Here is a 17,625-nt window from a genome sequence, read left to right as displayed (position 1 = left end):
TCAACATTTCTCATATATTCAAATGAGTTCGCATCTAACTTTATCAGATATCGTCGATTAACATCCATTGAAGCCCATTGAAGTCGATTGCCACTTTGGGTTGATTGAAAATTTTTAAAGTCTATCTTCCTCATTTGAAGTCGATTCTCAACATTTCTTATATATTTGAATGAGTTTGTATCTGACTTTGTCAGATATCGTCGACTTACATTCGTTGAAGCCCATTGAAGTCGATTCTCACTTTGTGTTGATTGAAAATTTTCAGTCTATCTTCCTCATTCGAAGTCGAATTTCAACATTTCTTATATATTTGAGTGAGTTCGCATCTGACTTTGTCAGATATCGTCGATTAACATCCATTGAAGCCCATTGATGTCGATTGCCACTTTGGGTTGATTGAAAATTTTCAAAGTCTATCTTCCTCATTCGAAGTCGAATTTCAACATTTCTTATATATTTGAGTGAGTTCGCATCTGACTTTATCAGATATCGTCGATTAACATCCATTGAAGCCCAGTGATGTCGATTGCCACTTTGGGTTGATTGAAAATTTTCAAAGTCTATCTTCCTCATTTGAAGTCGATTTTCAACATTTCTCATATATTTGAATGAGTTTGTATCTGACTTTGTCAGATATCGTCGATTTACATTCATTGAAGCCCATTGAAGTCGATTCTCACTTTGTGTTGATTGAAAATTTTCAAAGTATATCTTCCCCATTTGAAGTCGAATTTCAACATTTCTTATATATTTGAATGAGTTTGTATCTGACTTTGTCAGATATCGTCGATTTACATTCATTGAAGCCCATTGAAGTCGATTCTCACTTTGTGTTGATTGAAAATTTTCAAAGTCTATCTTCCTCATTTGAGGTCGATTTTCAACATTTCTCATATATTTGAATGAGTTTGCATCTAACATTGTCAGATATCGTCGATTTACATCCATTGAAGCTCATTGAAGTCGATTGTCACTTTGTGTTGATTGAAAATTTTCAAAGTATATCTTCCCCATTTGAAGTCGAATTTCAACATTTCTTATATATTTGAATGAGTTTGTATCTGACTTTGTCAGATATCGTCGATTCCCATTCATTGAAGCCCATTGAAGTCGATTGTCACTTTGTGTTGATTGGAAATTTTCAAAGTCTATCTTCTCCATTTGAAGTCGAATTTCAACATTTCTTATATATTTGAGTGAGTTCGCATCTGACTTTGTCAGATATCGTCGATTAACATCCATTGAAGCCCATTGAAGTCGATTGCCCTTTTGGGTTGATTGAAAATTTTCAAAGTCCATCTTCCTCATTTGAAGTCGAATTTCAACATTTCTCATATATTTGAATGAGTTTGTATCCGACTCTGTCAGATATCGTCGATTTACATTCATTGAAGCCCATTGAGGTCGATTGTCACATTGTGTTTATTGAAAATTTTCAAAGTCTATCTTCCTCATTTGAAGTCGAATTTCAACATTTCTCATATATTTAAATGAGTTCGCATCTAACTTTATCAAATATCGTCGATTAACATCCATTGAAGCCCATTGAAGTCGATTGCCCTTTTGGGTTGATTGAAAATTTTCAAAGTCTATCTTCCCCATTTGAAGTCGAATTTCAACATTTCTCATATATTTAAATGAGTTCGCATCTAACTTTATCAAATATCGTCGATTAACATCCATTGAAACCCATTGAAGTCGATTGTCACTTTGTGTTTATTGAAAATTTTCAAAGTCTATCTTCCCCATTTGAAGTCGAATTTCAACATTTCTTATATATTTGAATGAGTTTGTATCTGACTTTGTCAGATATCGTCGATTTACATTCATTGAAGCCCATTGAAGTCGATTCTCACTTTGTGTTGATTGAAAATTTTCAAAGTCTATCTTCCTCATTTGAAGTCGAATTTCAACATTTCTTATATATTTGAGTGAGCTCACATCTGACTTTGTCAGATATCGTCGATTAACATCCATTGAAGCCCATTGAAGTCGATTCTCACTTTGTGTTGATTGAAAATTTTCAAAGTCTGTCTTCCTCATTTGAAGTCGATTTTCAACATTTCTCATATATTTGAATGAGTTTGTATCTGACTTTGTCAGATATCGTCGATTTACATTCATTGAAGCCCATTGAAGTCGATTGTCACTTTGTGTTGATTGGAAATTTTCAAAGTCTATCTTCCTCATTTGAAGTCGAATTCCAACATTTCTTATATATTTAAATGAGTTCGCATCTAACTTTATCAGATATCGTCGATTAACATCCATTGAAGTCCATTGAAGTCGATTGCCACTTTGCGTTGATTGAAAATTTTCAAAGTCTATCTTCCTCATTTGAAGTCGAATTTCAACATTTCTCATATATTTAAATGAGTTCGCATCTAACTTTATCAGATATCGTCGATTTACATTCATTGAAGCCCATTGAAGTCGATTCTCACTTTGTGTTGATTGAAAATTTTCAAAGTATATCTTCCCCATTTGAAGTCGAATTTCAACATTTCTTATATATTTGAATGAGTTTGTATCTGACTTTGTCAGATATCGTCGATTTACATTCATTGAAGCCCATTGAAGTCGATTCTCACTTTGTGTTGATTGAAAATTTTCAAAGTCTATCTTCCTCATTTGAGGTCGATTTTCAACATTTCTCATATATTTGAATGAGTTTGCATCTAACATTGTCAGATATCGTCGATTTACATCCATTGAAGTTCATTGAAGTCGATTGTCACTTTGTGTTGATTGAAAATTTTCAAAGTCTATCTTCCTCATTTGAAGTCGAATTTCAACATTTCTTATATATTTGAATGAGTTTGTATCTGACTTTGTCAGATATCGTCGATTCCCATTCATTGAAGCCCATTGAAGTCGATTGTCACTTTGTGTTGATTGGAAATTTTCAAAGTCTATCTTCTCCATTTGAAGTCGAATTTCAACATTTCTTATATATTTGAGTGAGTTCGCATCTGACTTTGTCAGATATCGTCGATTAACATCCATTGAAGCCCATTGAAGTCGATTGCCCTTTTGGGTTGATTGAAAATTTTCAAAGTCCATCTTCCTCATTTGAAGTCGAATTTCAACATTTCTCATATATTTGAATGAGTTTGTATCCGACTCTGTCAGATATCGTCGATTTACATTCATTGAAGCCCATTGAGGTCGATTGTCACATTGTGTTTATTGAAAATTTTCAAAGTCTATCTTCCTCATTTGAAGTCGAATTTCAACATTTCTCATATATTTAAATGAGTTCGCATCTAACTTTATCAAATATCGTCGATTAACATCCATTGAAGCCCATTGAAGTCGATTGCCCTTTTGGGTTGATTGAAAATTTTCAAAGTCTATCTTCCCCATTTGAAGTCGAATTTCAACATTTCTCATATATTTAAATGAGTTCGCATCTAACTTTATCAAATATCGTCGATTAACATCCATTGAAACCCATTGAAGTCGATTGTCACTTTGTGTTTATTGAAAATTTTCAAAGTCTATCTTCCCCATTTGAAGTCGAATTTCAACATTTCTTATATATTTGAATGAGTTTGTATCTGACTTTGTCAGATATCGTCGATTTACATTCATTGAAGCCCATTGAAGTCGATTCTCACTTTGTGTTGATTGAAAATTTTCAAAGTCTATCTTCCTCATTTGAAGTCGAATTTCAACATTTCTTATATATTTGAGTGAGCTCACATCTGACTTTGTCAGATATCGTCGATTAACATCCATTGAAGCCCATTGAAGTCGATTCTCACTTTGTGTTGATTGAAAATTTTCAAAGTCTGTCTTCCTCATTTGAAGTCGATTTTCAACATTTCTCATATATTTGAATGAGTTTGTATCTGACTTTGTCAGATATCGTCGATTTACATTCATTGAAGCCCATTGAAGTCGATTGTCACTTTGTGTTGATTGGAAATTTTCAAAGTCTATCTTCCTCATTTGAAGTCGAATTCCAACATTTCTTATATATTTAAATGAGTTCGCATCTAACTTTATCAGATATCGTCGATTAACATCCATTGAAGTCCATTGAAGTCGATTGCCACTTTGGGTTGATTGAAAATTTTCAAAGTCTATCTTCCTCATTTGAAGTCGAATTTCAACATTTCTCATATATTTAAATGAGTTCGCATCTAACTTTATCAGATATCGTCGATTTACATTCATTGAAGCCCATTGAAGTCGATTCTCACTTTGTGTTGATTGAAAATTTTCAAAGTATATCTTCCCCATTTGAAGTCGAATTTCAACATTTCTTATATATTTGAATGAGTTTGTATCTGACTTTGTCAGATATCGTCGATTTACATTCATTGAAGCCCATTGAAGTCGATTCTCACTTTGTGTTGATTGAAAATTTTCAAAGTCTATCTTCCTCATTTGAGGTCGATTTTCAACATTTCTCATATATTTGAATGAGTTTGCATCTAACATTGTCAGATATCGTCGATTTACATCCATTGAAGCTCATTGAAGTCGATTGTCACTTTGTGTTGATTGAAAATTTTCAAAGTCTATCTTCCTCATTTGAAGTCGAATTTCAACATTTCTTATATATTTGAATGAGTTTGTATCTGACTCTGTCAGATATCGTCGATTCCCATTCATTGAAGCCCATTGAAGTCGATTGTCACTTTGTGTTGATTGGAAATTTTCAAAGTCTATCTTCCTCATTTGAAGTCGATTCTCAACATTTCTTATATATTTGAATGAGTTTGTATCTGACTTTGTCAGATATCGTCGATTTACATTCGTTGAAGCCCATTGAAGTCGATTCTCACTTTGTGTTGATTGAAAATTTTCAAAGTCTATCTTCCTCATTTGAAGTCGAATTTCAACATTTCTTATATATTTAAATGAGTTCGCATCTAACTTCATCAGATATCGTCGATTAACATCCATTGAAGCCCATTGAAGTCGATTATCACTTTGTGTTTATTGAAAATTTTCAAAGTCTATCTTCCTCATTTGAAGTCGAATTTCAACATTTCTTATATATTTAAATGAGTTCGCATCTAACTTTATCAGATATCGTCGATTAACATCCATTGAAGCCCATTGAAGTCGATTGTCACTTTGTGTTTATTGAAAATTTTCAAAGTCTATCTTCCTCATTCGAAGTCGAATTTCAACATTTCTTATATATTTTAGTGAGTTCGCATCTGACTTTATCAGATATCGTCGATTAACATCCATTGAAGCCCAGTGATGTCGATTGCCACCTTGGGTTGATTGAAAATTTTCAAAGTCTATCTTCCTCATTTGAAGTCGATTTTCAACATTTCTCATATATTTGAATGAGTTTGTAACTGACTTTGTCAGATATCGTCGATTTACATTCATTGAAGCCCATTGAAGTCGATTGTCACTTTGTGTTGATTGGAAATTTTCAAAGTCTATCTTCCTCATTTGAAGTCGAATTCCAACATTTCTTATATATTTAAATGAGTTCGCATCTAACTTTATCAGATATCGTCGATTAACATCCATTGAAGTCCATTGAAGTCGATTGCCACTTTGGGTTGATTGAAAATTTTCAAAGTCTATCTTCCTCATTTGAAGTCGAATTTCAACATTTCTCATATATTTAAATGAGTTCGCATCTAACTTTATCAGATATCGTCGATTTACATTCATTGAAGCCCATTGAAGTCGATTCTCACTTTGTGTTGATTGAAAATTTTCAAAGTATATCTTCCCCATTTGAAGTCGAATTTCAACATTTCTTATATATTTGAATGAGTTTGTATCTGACTTTGTCAGATATCGTCGATTTACATTCATTGAAGCCCATTGAAGTCGATTCTCACTTTGTGTTGATTGAAAATTTTCAAAGTCTATCTTCCTCATTTGAAGTCGATTTTCAACATTTCTCATATATTTGAATGAGTTTGCATCTAACATTGTCAGATATCGTCGATTTACATCCATTGAAGCTCATTGAAGTCGATTGTCACTTTGTGTTGATTGAAAATTTTCAAAGTCTATCTTCCTCATTTGAAGTCGAATTTCAACATTTCTTATATATTTGAATGAGTTTGTATCTAACTTTATCAGATATCGTCGATTAACATCCATTGAAGCCCATTGAAGTCGATTGTCAGTTTGTGTTTATTGAAAATTTTCAAAGTCTATCTTCCTCATTTGAAGTCGATTCTCAACATTTCTTATATATTTGAATGAGTTTGTATCTGACTTTGTCAGATATCGTCGATTTACATTCGTTGAAGCCCATTGAAGTCGATTCTCACTTTGTGTTGATTGAAAATTTTCAAAGTCTATCTTCCTCATTTGAGGTCGATTTTCAACATTTCTCATATATTTGAATGAGTTTGCATCTAACATTGTCAGATATCGTCGATTTACATCCATTGAAGCTCATTGAAGTCGATTGTCACTTTGTGTTGATTGAAAATTTTCAAAGTCTATCTTCCTCATTTGAAGTCGATTCTCAACATTTCTTATATATTTGAATGAGTTTGTATCTGACTTTGTCAGATATCGTCGATTTACATTCGTTGAAGCCCATTGAAGTCGATTCTCACTTTGTGTTGATTGAAAATTTTCAAAGTCTATCTTCCTCATTTGAAGTCGAATTTCAACATTTCTTATATATTTAAATGAGTTCGCATCTAACTTCATCAGATATCGTCGATTAACATCCATTGAAGCCCATTGAAGTCGATTATCACTTTGTGTTTATTGAAAATTTTCAAAGTCTATCTTCCTCATTTGAAGTCGAATTTCAACATTTCTTATATATTTAAATGAGTTCGCATCTAACTTTATCAGATATCGTCGATTAACATCCATTGAAGCCCATTGAAGTCGATTGTCACTTTGTGTTTATTGAAAATTTTCAAAGTCTATCTTCCTCATTCGAAGTCGAATTTCAACATTTCTTATATATTTTAGTGAGTTCGCATCTGACTTTATCAGATATCGTCGATTAACATCCATTGAAGCCCAGTGATGTCGATTGCCACCTTGGGTTGATTGAAAATTTTCAAAGTCTATCTTCCTCATTTGAAGTCGATTTTCAACATTTCTCATATATTTGAATGAGTTTGTATCTGACTTTGTCAGATATCGTCGATTTACATTCATTGAAGCCCATTGAAGTCGATTGTCACTTTGTGTTGATTGGAAATTTTCAAAGTCTATCTTCCTCATTTGAAGTCGAATTCCAACATTTCTTATATATTTAAATGAGTTCGCATCTAACTTTATCAGATATCGTCGATTAACATCCATTGAAGTCCATTGAAGTCGATTGCCACTTTGGGTTGATTGAAAATTTTCAAAGTCTATCTTCCTCATTTGAAGTCGAATTTCAACATTTCTCATATATTTAAATGAGTTCGCATCTAACTTTATCAGATATCGTCGATTTACATTCATTGAAGCCCATTGAAGTCGATTCTCACTTTGTGTTGATTGAAAATTTTCAAAGTATATCTTCCCCATTTGAAGTCGAATTTCAACATTTCTTATATATTTGAATGAGTTTGTATCTGACTTTGTCAGATATCGTCGATTTACATTCATTGAAGCCCATTGAAGTCGATTCTCACTTTGTGTTGATTGAAAATTTTCAAAGTCTATCTTCCTCATTTGAAGTCGATTTTCAACATTTCTCATATATTTGAATGAGTTTGCATCTAACATTGTCAGATATCGTCGATTTACATCCATTGAAGCTCATTGAAGTCGATTGTCACTTTGTGTTGATTGAAAATTTTCAAAGTCTATCTTCCTCATTTGAAGTCGAATTTCAACATTTCTTATATATTTAAATGAGTTCGCATCTAACTTCATCAGATATCGTCGATTAACATCCATTGAAGCCCATTGAAGTCGATTATCACTTTGTGTTTATTGAAAATTTTCAAAGTCTATCTTCCTCATTTGAAGTCGAATTTCAACATTTCTTATATATTTAAATGAGTTCGCATCTAACTTTATCAGATATCGTCGATTAACATCCATTGAAGCCCATTGAAGTCGATTGTCACTTTGTGTTTATTGAAAATTTTCAAAGTCTATCTTCCTCATTCGAAGTCGAATTTCAACATTTCTTATATATTTTAGTGAGTTCGCATCTGACTTTATCAGATATCGTCGATTAACATCCATTGAAGCCCAGTGATGTCGATTGCCACCTTGGGTTGATTGAAAATTTTCAAAGTCTATCTTCCTCATTTGAAGTCGATTTTCAACATTTCTCATATATTTGAATGAGTTTGTATCTGACTTTGTCAGATATCGTCGATTTACATTCATTGAAGCCCATTGAAGTCGATTGTCACTTTGTGTTGATTGGAAATTTTCAAAGTCTATCTTCCTCATTTGAAGTCGAATTCCAACATTTCTTATATATTTAAATGAGTTCGCATCTAACTTTATCAGATATCGTCGATTAACATCCATTGAAGTCCATTGAAGTCGATTGCCACTTTGGGTTGATTGAAAATTTTCAAAGTCTATCTTCCTCATTTGAAGTCGAATTTCAACATTTCTCATATATTTAAATGAGTTCGCATCTAACTTTATCAGATATCGTCGATTTACATTCATTGAAGCCCATTGAAGTCGATTCTCACTTTGTGTTGATTGAAAATTTTCAAAGTATATCTTCCCCATTTGAAGTCGAATTTCAACATTTCTTATATATTTGAATGAGTTTGTATCTGACTTTGTCAGATATCGTCGATTTACATTCATTGAAGCCCATTGAAGTCGATTCTCACTTTGTGTTGATTGAAAATTTTCAAAGTCTATCTTCCTCATTTGAAGTCGATTTTCAACATTTCTCATATATTTGAATGAGTTTGCATCTAACATTGTCAGATATCGTCGATTTACATCCATTGAAGCTCATTGAAGTCGATTGTCACTTTGTGTTGATTGAAAATTTTCAAAGTCTATCTTCCTCATTTGAAGTCGAATTTCAACATTTCTTATATATTTGAATGAGTTTGTATCTAACTTTATCAGATATCGTCGATTAACATCCATTGAAGCCCATTGAAGTCGATTGTCAGTTTGTGTTTATTGAAAATTTTCAAAGTCTATCTTCCTCATTTGAAGTCGATTCTCAACATTTCTTATATATTTGAATGAGTTTGTATCTGACTTTGTCAGATATCGTCGATTTACATTCGTTGAAGCCCATTGAAGTCGATTCTCACTTTGTGTTGATTGAAAATTTTCAAAGTCTATCTTCCTCATTTGAGGTCGATTTTCAACATTTCTCATATATTTGAATGAGTTTGCATCTAACATTGTCAGATATCGTCGATTTACATCCATTGAAGCTCATTGAAGTCGATTGTCACTTTGTGTTGATTGAAAATTTTCAAAGTCTATCTTCCTCATTTGAAGTCGAATTTCAACATTTCTTATATATTTGAATGAGTTTGTATCTGACTCTGTCAGATATCGTCGATTCCCATTCATTGAAGCCCATTGAAGTCGATTGTCACTTTGTGTTGATTGGAAATTTTCAAAGTCTATCTTCCTCATTTGAAGTCGATTCTCAACATTTCTTATATATTTGAATGAGTTTGTATCTGACTTTGTCAGATATCGTCGATTTACATTCGTTGAAGCCCATTGAAGTCGATTCTCACTTTGTGTTGATTGAAAATTTTCAAAGTCTATCTTCCTCATTTGAAGTCGATTTTCAACATTTCTCATATATTTGAATGAGTTTGCATCTAACATTGTCAGATATCGTCGATTTACATCCATTGAAGCTCATTGAAGTCGATTGTCACTTTGTGTTGATTGAAAATTTTCAAAGTCTATCTTCCTCATTTGAAGTCGAATTTCAACATTTCTTATATATTTGAATGAGTTTGTATCTAACTTTATCAGATATCGTCGATTAACATCCATTGAAGCCCATTGAAGTCGATTGTCACTTTGTGTTTATTGAAAATTTTCAAAGTCTATCTTCCTCATTCGAAGTCGAATTTCAACATTTCTTATATATTTGAGTGAGTTCGCATCTGACTTTATCAGATATCGTCGATTAACATCCATTGAAGCCCAGTGATGTCGATTGCCACCTTGGGTTGATTGAAAATTTTCAAAGTCTATCTTCCTCATTTGAAGTCGATTTTCAACATTTCTCATATATTTGAATGAGTTTGTATCTGACTTTGTCAGATATCGTCGATTTACATTCATTGAAGCCCATTGAAGTCGATTGTCACTTTGTGTTGATTGGAAATTTTCAAAGTCTATCTTCCTCATTTGAAGTCGAATTCCAACATTTCTTATATATTTAAATGAGTTCGCATCTAACTTTATCAGATATCGTCGATTAACATCCATTGAAGTCCATTGAAGTCGATTGCCACTTTGGGTTGATTGAAAATTTTCAAAGTCTATCTTCCTCATTTGAAGTCGAATTTCAACATTTCTCATATATTTAAATGAGTTCGCATCTAACTTTATCAGATATCGTCGATTTACATTCATTGAAGCCCATTGAAGTCGATTCTCACTTTGTGTTGATTGAAAATTTTCAAAGTATATCTTCCCCATTTGAAGTCGAATTTCAACATTTCTTATATATTTGAATGAGTTTGTATCTGACTTTATCAGATATCGTCGATTAACATCCATTGAAGCCCAGTGATGTCGATTGCCACCTTGGGTTGATTGAAAATTTTCAAAGTCTATCTTCCTCATTTGAAGTCGATTTTCAACATTTCTCATATATTTGAATGAGTTTGTATCTGACTTTGTCAGATATCGTCGATTTACATTCATTGAAGCCCATTGAAGTCGATTGTCACTTTGTGTTGATTGGAAATTTTCAAAGTCTATCTTCCTCATTTGAAGTCGAATTCCAACATTTCTTATATATTTAAATGAGTTCGCATCTAACTTCATCAGATATCGTCGATTAACATCCATTGAAGTCCATTGAAGTCGATTGCCACTTTGGGTTGATTGAAAATTTTCAAAGTCTATCTTCCTCATTTGAAGTCGAATTTCAACATTTCTCATATATTTAAATGAGTTCGCATCTAACTTCATCAGATATCGTCGATTTACATTCATTGAAGCCCATTGAAGTCGATTCTCACTTTGTGTTGATTTAAAATTTTCAAAGTATATCTTCCCCATTTGAAGTCGAATTTCAACATTTCTTATATATTTGAATGAGTTTGTATCTGACTTTGTCAGATATCGTCGATTTACATTCATTGAAGGCCATTGAAGTCGATTCTCACTTTGTGTTGATTGAAAATTTTCAAAGTCTATCTTCCTCATTTGAAGTCGATTTTCAACATTTCTCATATATTTGAATGAGTTTGCATCTAACATTGTCAGATATCGTCGATTTACATCCATTGAAGCTCATTGAAGTCGATTGTCACTTTGTGTTGATTGAAAATTTTCAAAGTCTATCTTCCCCATTTGAAGTCGAATTTCAACATTTCTTATATATTTGAATGAGTTTGTATCTGACTCTGTCAGATATCGTCGATTCCCATTTATTTAAGCCCATTGAAGTCGATTGTCACTTTGTGTTGATTGGAAATTTTCAAAGTCTATCTTCCTCATTTGAAGTCGAATTTCAACATTTCTTATATATTTGAGTGAGTTCGCATCTGACTTTGTCAGATATCGTCGATTACCATCCATTGAAGCCCATTGAAGTCGATTGCCCTTTTGGGTTGATTGAAAATTTTCAAAGTCTATCTTCCTCATTTGAAGTCGAATTTCAACATTTCTCATATATTTGAATGAGTTTGTATCCGACTCTGTCAGATATCGTCGATTTACATTCATTGAAGCCCATTGAGGTCGATTGTCACATTGTGTTTATTGAAAATTTTCAAATTCTATCTTCCCCATTTGAAGTCGAATTTCAACATTTCTCATATATTTAAATGAGTTCGCATCTAACTTTATCAAATATCGTCGATTAACATCCATTGAAGCCCATTGAAGTCGATTGTCACTTTGTGTTTATTGAAAATTTTCAAAGTCTATCTTCCCCATTTGAAGCCGAATTCCAACATTTCTTATATATTTAAATGAGTTCGCATCTAACTTTATCAGATATCGTCGATTAACATCCATTGAAGTCCATTGAAGTCGATTGCCACTTTGGGTTGATTGAAAATTTTCAAAGTCTATCTTCCTCATTTGAAGTCGAATTTCAACATTTCTCATATATTTAAATGAGTTCGCATCTAACTTTATCAGATATCGTCGATTTACATTCATTGAAGCCCATTGAAGTCGATTCTCACTTTGTGTTGATTGAAAATTTTCAAAGTATATCTTCCCCATTTGAAGTCGAATTTCAACATTTCTTATATATTTGAAAGAGTTTGTATCTGACTTTATCAGATATCGTCGATTAACATCCATTGAAGCCCAGTGATGTCGATTGCCACCTTGGGTTGATTGAAAATTTTCAAAGTCTATCTTCCTCATTTGAAGTCGATTTTCAACATTTCTCATATATTTGAATGAGTTTGTATCTGACTTTGTCAGATATCGTCGATTTACATTCATTGAAGCCCATTGAAGTCGATTGTCACTTTGTGTTGATTGGAAATTTTCAAAGTCTATCTTCCTCATTTGAAGTCGAATTCCAACATTTCTTATATATTTAAATGAGTTCGCATCTAACTTCATCAGATATCGTCGATTAACAACCATTGAAGTCCATTGAAGTCGATTGCCACTTTGGGTTGATTGAAAATTTTCAAAGTCTATCTTCCTCATTTGAAGTCGAATTTCAACATTTCTCATATATTTAAATGAGTTCGCATCTAACTTCATCAGATATCGTCGATTTACATTCATTGAAGCCCATTGAAGTCGATTCTCACTTTGTGTTGATTTAAAATTTTCAAAGTATATCTTCCCCATTTGAAGTCGAATTTCAACATTTCTTATATATTTGAATGAGTTTGTATCTGACTTTGTCAGATATCGTCGATTTACATTCATTGAAGGCCATTGAAGTCGATTCTCACTTTGTGTTGATTGAAAATTTTCAAAGTCTATCTTCCTCATTTGAAGTCGATTTTCAACATTTCTCATATATTTGAATGAGTTTGCATCTAACATTGTCAGATATCGTCGATTTACATCCATTGAAGCTCATTGAAGTCGATTGTCACTTTGTGTTGATTGAAAATTTTCTAAGTCTATCTTCCTCATTTGAAGTCGAATTTCAACATTTCTTATATATTTGAATGAGTTTGTATCTGACTCTGTCAGATATCGTCGATTCCCATTTATTTAAGCCCATTGAAGTCGATTGTCACTTTGTGTTGATTGGAAATTTTCAAAGTCTATCTTCCTCATTTGAAGTCGAATTTCAACATTTCTTATATATTTGAGTGAGTTCGCATCTGACTTTGTCAGATATCGTCGATTACCATCCATTGAAGCCCATTGAAGTCGATTGCCCTTTTGGGTTGATTGAAAATTTTCAAAGTCTATCTTCCTCATTTGAAGTCGAATTTCAACATTTCTCATATATTTGAATGAGTTTGTATCCGACTCTGTCAGATATCGTCGATTTACATTCATTGAAGCCCATTGAGGTCGATTGTCACATTGTGTTTATTGAAAATTTTCAAATTCTATCTTCCTCATTTGAAGTCGAATTTCAACATTTCTCATATATTTAAATGAGTTCGCATCTAACTTTATCAAATATCGTCGATTAACATCCATTGAAGCCCATTGAAGTCGATTGCCCTTTTGGGTTGATTGAAAATTTTCAAAGTCTATCTTCCCCATTTGAAGTCGAATTTCAACATTTCTCATATATTTAAATGAGTTCGCATCTAACTTTATCAAATATCGTCGATTAACATCCATTGAAGCCCATTGAAGTCGATTGTCACTTTGTGTTTATTGAAAATTTTCAAAGTCTATCTTCCCCATTTGAAGCCGAATTTCAACATTTCTTATATATTTGAATGAGTTTGTATCTGACTTTGTCAGATATCGTCGATTTACATTCATTGAAGCCCATTGAAGTCGATTCTCACTTTGTGTTGATTGAAAATTTTCAAAGTCTATCTTCCTCATTTGAAGTCGAATTTCTCATATATTTGACTCTGACTCTGTCAGATACCGTCGATTTACATTCATTGAAGCCCATTGAGGTCGATTGTCACTTTGTGTTTATTGAAAATTTTCAAAGTGTATCTTCCCCATTTGAAGTCGAATTTCAACATTTCTCATATATTCAAATGAGTTCGCATCTAACTTTATCAGATATCGTCGATTAACATCCATTGAAGCCCATTGAAGTCGATTGCCACTTTGGGTTGATTGAAAATTTTTAAAGTCTATCTTCCTCATTTGAAGTCGATTCTCAACATTTCTTATATATTTGAATGAGTTTGTATCTGACTTTGTCAGATATCGTCGATTTACATTCGTTGAAGCCCATTGAAGTCGATTCTCACTTTGTGTTGATTGAAAATTTTCAGTCTATCTTCCTCATTCGAAGTCGAATTTCAACATTTCTTATATATTTGAGTGAGTTCGCATCTGACTTTGTCAGATATCGTCGATTAACATCCATTGAAGCCCAATGATGTCGATTGCCACTTTGGGTTGATTGAAAATTTTCAAAGTCTATCTTCCTCATTCGAAGTCGAATTTCAACATTTCTTATATATTTGAGTGAGTTCGCATCTGACTTTATCAGATATCGTCGATTAACATCCATTGAAGCCCAGTGATGTCGATTGTCACTTTGTGTTGATTGGAAATTTTCAAAGTCTATCTTCCTCATTTGAAGTCGAATTCCAACATTTCTTATATATTTAAATGAGTTCGCATCTAACTTTATCAGATATCGTCGATTAACATCCATTGAAGTCCATTGAAGTCGATTGCCACTTTGGGTTGATTGAAAATTTTCAAAGTCTATCTTCCTCATTTGAAGTCGAATTTCAACATTTCTCATATATTTAAATGAGTTCGCATCTAACTTTATCAGATATCGTCGATTTACATTCATTGAAGCCCATTGAAGTCGATTCTCACTTTGTGTTGATTGAAAATTTTCAAAGTATATCTTCCCCATTTGAAGTCGAATTTCAACATTTCTTATATATTTGAATGAGTTTGTATCTGACTTTGTCAGATATCGTCGATTTACATTCATTGAAGCCCATTGAAGTCGATTCTCACTTTGTGTTGATTGAAAATTTTCAAAGTCTATCTTCCTCATTTGAGGTCGATTTTCAACATTTCTCATATATTTGAATGAGTTTGCATCTAACATTGTCAGATATCGTCGATTTACATCCATTGAAGCTCATTGAAGTCGATTGTCACTTTGTGTTGATTGAAAATTTTCAAAGTCTATCTTCCTCATTTGAAGTCGAATTTCAACATTTCTTATATATTTGAATGAGTTTGTATCTGACTCTGTCAGATATCGTCGATTCCCATTCATTGAAGCCCATTGAAGTCGATTGTCACTTTGTGTTGATTGGAAATTTTCAAAGTCTATCTTCCTCATTTGAAGTCGAATTTCAACATTTCTTATATATTTGAGTGAGTTCGCATCTGACTTTGTCAGATATCGTCGATTAACATCCATTGAAGCCCATTGAAGTCGATTGCCCTTTTGGGTTGATTGAAAATTTTCAAAGTCCATCTTCCTCATTTGAAGTCGAATTTCAACATTTCTCATATATTTGAATGAGTTTGTATCCGACTCTGTCAGATATCGTCGATTTACATTCATTGAAGCCCATTGAGGTCGATTGTCACATTGTGTTTATTGAAAATTTTCAAAGTCTATCTTCCTCATTTGAAGTCGAATTTCAACATTTCTCATATATTTAAATGAGTTCGCATCTAACTTTATCAAATATCGTCGATTAACATCCATTGAAGCCCATTGAAGTCGATTGCCCTTTTGGGTTGATTGAAAATTTTCAAAGTCTATCTTCCCCATTTGAAGTCGAATTTCAACATTTCTTATATATTTGAATGAGTTTGTATCTGACTTTGTCAGATATCGTCGATTTACATTCATTGAAGCCCATTGAAGTCGATTCTCACTTTGTGTTGATTGAAAATTTTCAAAGTCTATCTTCCTCATTTGAAGTCGAATTTCAACATTTCTTATATATTTGAGTGAGCTCACATCTGACTTTGTCAGATATCGTCGATTAACATCCATTGAAGCCCATTGAAGTCGATTCTCACTTTGTGTTGATTGAAAATTTTCAAAGTCTGTCTTCCTCATTTGAAGTCGATTTTCAACATTTCTCATATATTTGAATGAGTTTGTATCTGACTTTGTCAGATATCGTCGATTTACATTCATTGAAGCCCATTGAAGTCGATTGTCACTTTGTGTTGATTGGAAATTTTCAAAGTCTATCTTCCTCATTTGAAGTCGAATTCCAACATTTCTTATATATTTAAATGAGTTCGCATCTAACTTTATCAGATATCGTCGATTAACATCCATTGAAGTCCATTGAAGTCGATTGCCACTTTGGGTTGATTGAAAATTTTCAAAGTCTATCTTCCTCATTTGAAGTCGAATTTCAACATTTCTCATATATTTAAATGAGTTCGCATCTAACTTTATCAGATATCGTCGATTTACATTCATTGAAGCCCATTGAAGTCGATTCTCACTTTGTGTTGATTGAAAATTTTCAAAGTATATCTTCCCCATTTGAAGTCGAATTTCAACATTTCTTATATATTTGAATGAGTTTGTATCTGACTTTGTCAGATATCGTCGATTTACATTCATTGAAGCCCATTGAAGTCGATTCTCACTTTGTGTTGATTGAAAATTTTCAAAGTCTATCTTCCTCATTTGAGGTCGATTTTCAACATTTCTCATATATTTGAATGAGTTTGCATCTAACATTGTCAGATATCGTCGATTTACATCCATTGAAGCTCATTGAAGTCGATTGTCACTTTGTGTTGATTGGAAATTTTCAAAGTCTATCTTCCTCATTTGAAGTCGAATTTCAACATTTCTTATATATTTGAATGAGTTTGTATCTGACTCTGTCAGATATCGTCGATTCCCATTCATTGAAGCCCATTGAAGTCGATTGTCACTTTGTGTTGATTGGAAATTTTCAAAGTCTATCTTCCTCATTTGAAGTCGAATTTCAACATTTCTTATATATTTGAGTGAGTTCGCATCTGACTTTGTCAGATATCGTCGATTAACATCCATTGAAGCCCATTGAAGTCGATTGCCCTTTTGGGTTGATTGAAAATTTTCAAAGTCCATCTTCCTCATTTGAAGTCGAATTTCAACATTTCTCATATATTTGAATGAGTTTGTATCCGACTCTGTCAGATATCGTCGATTTACATTCATTGAAGCCCATTGAGGTCGATTGTCACATTGTGTTTATTGAAAATTTTCAAAGTCTATCTTCCTCATTTGAAGTCGAATTTCAACATTTCTCATATATTTAAATGAGTTCGCATCTAACTTTATCAAATATCGTCGATTAACATCCATTGAAGCCCATTGAAGTCGATTGCCCTTTTGGGTTGATTGAAAATTTTCAAAGTCTATCTTCCCCATTTGAAGTCGAATTTCAACAT

The sequence above is a fragment of the Diorhabda sublineata genome, chromosome 6, assembly GCF_026230105.1.
Source record: "Diorhabda sublineata isolate icDioSubl1.1 chromosome 6, icDioSubl1.1, whole genome shotgun sequence".
Taxonomy (NCBI): Eukaryota; Metazoa; Arthropoda; class Insecta; order Coleoptera; family Chrysomelidae; genus Diorhabda; species Diorhabda sublineata.
The sequence above is the reverse complement of the archived record's forward strand: the minus strand, read 5'-3'. Positions refer to the sequence as shown.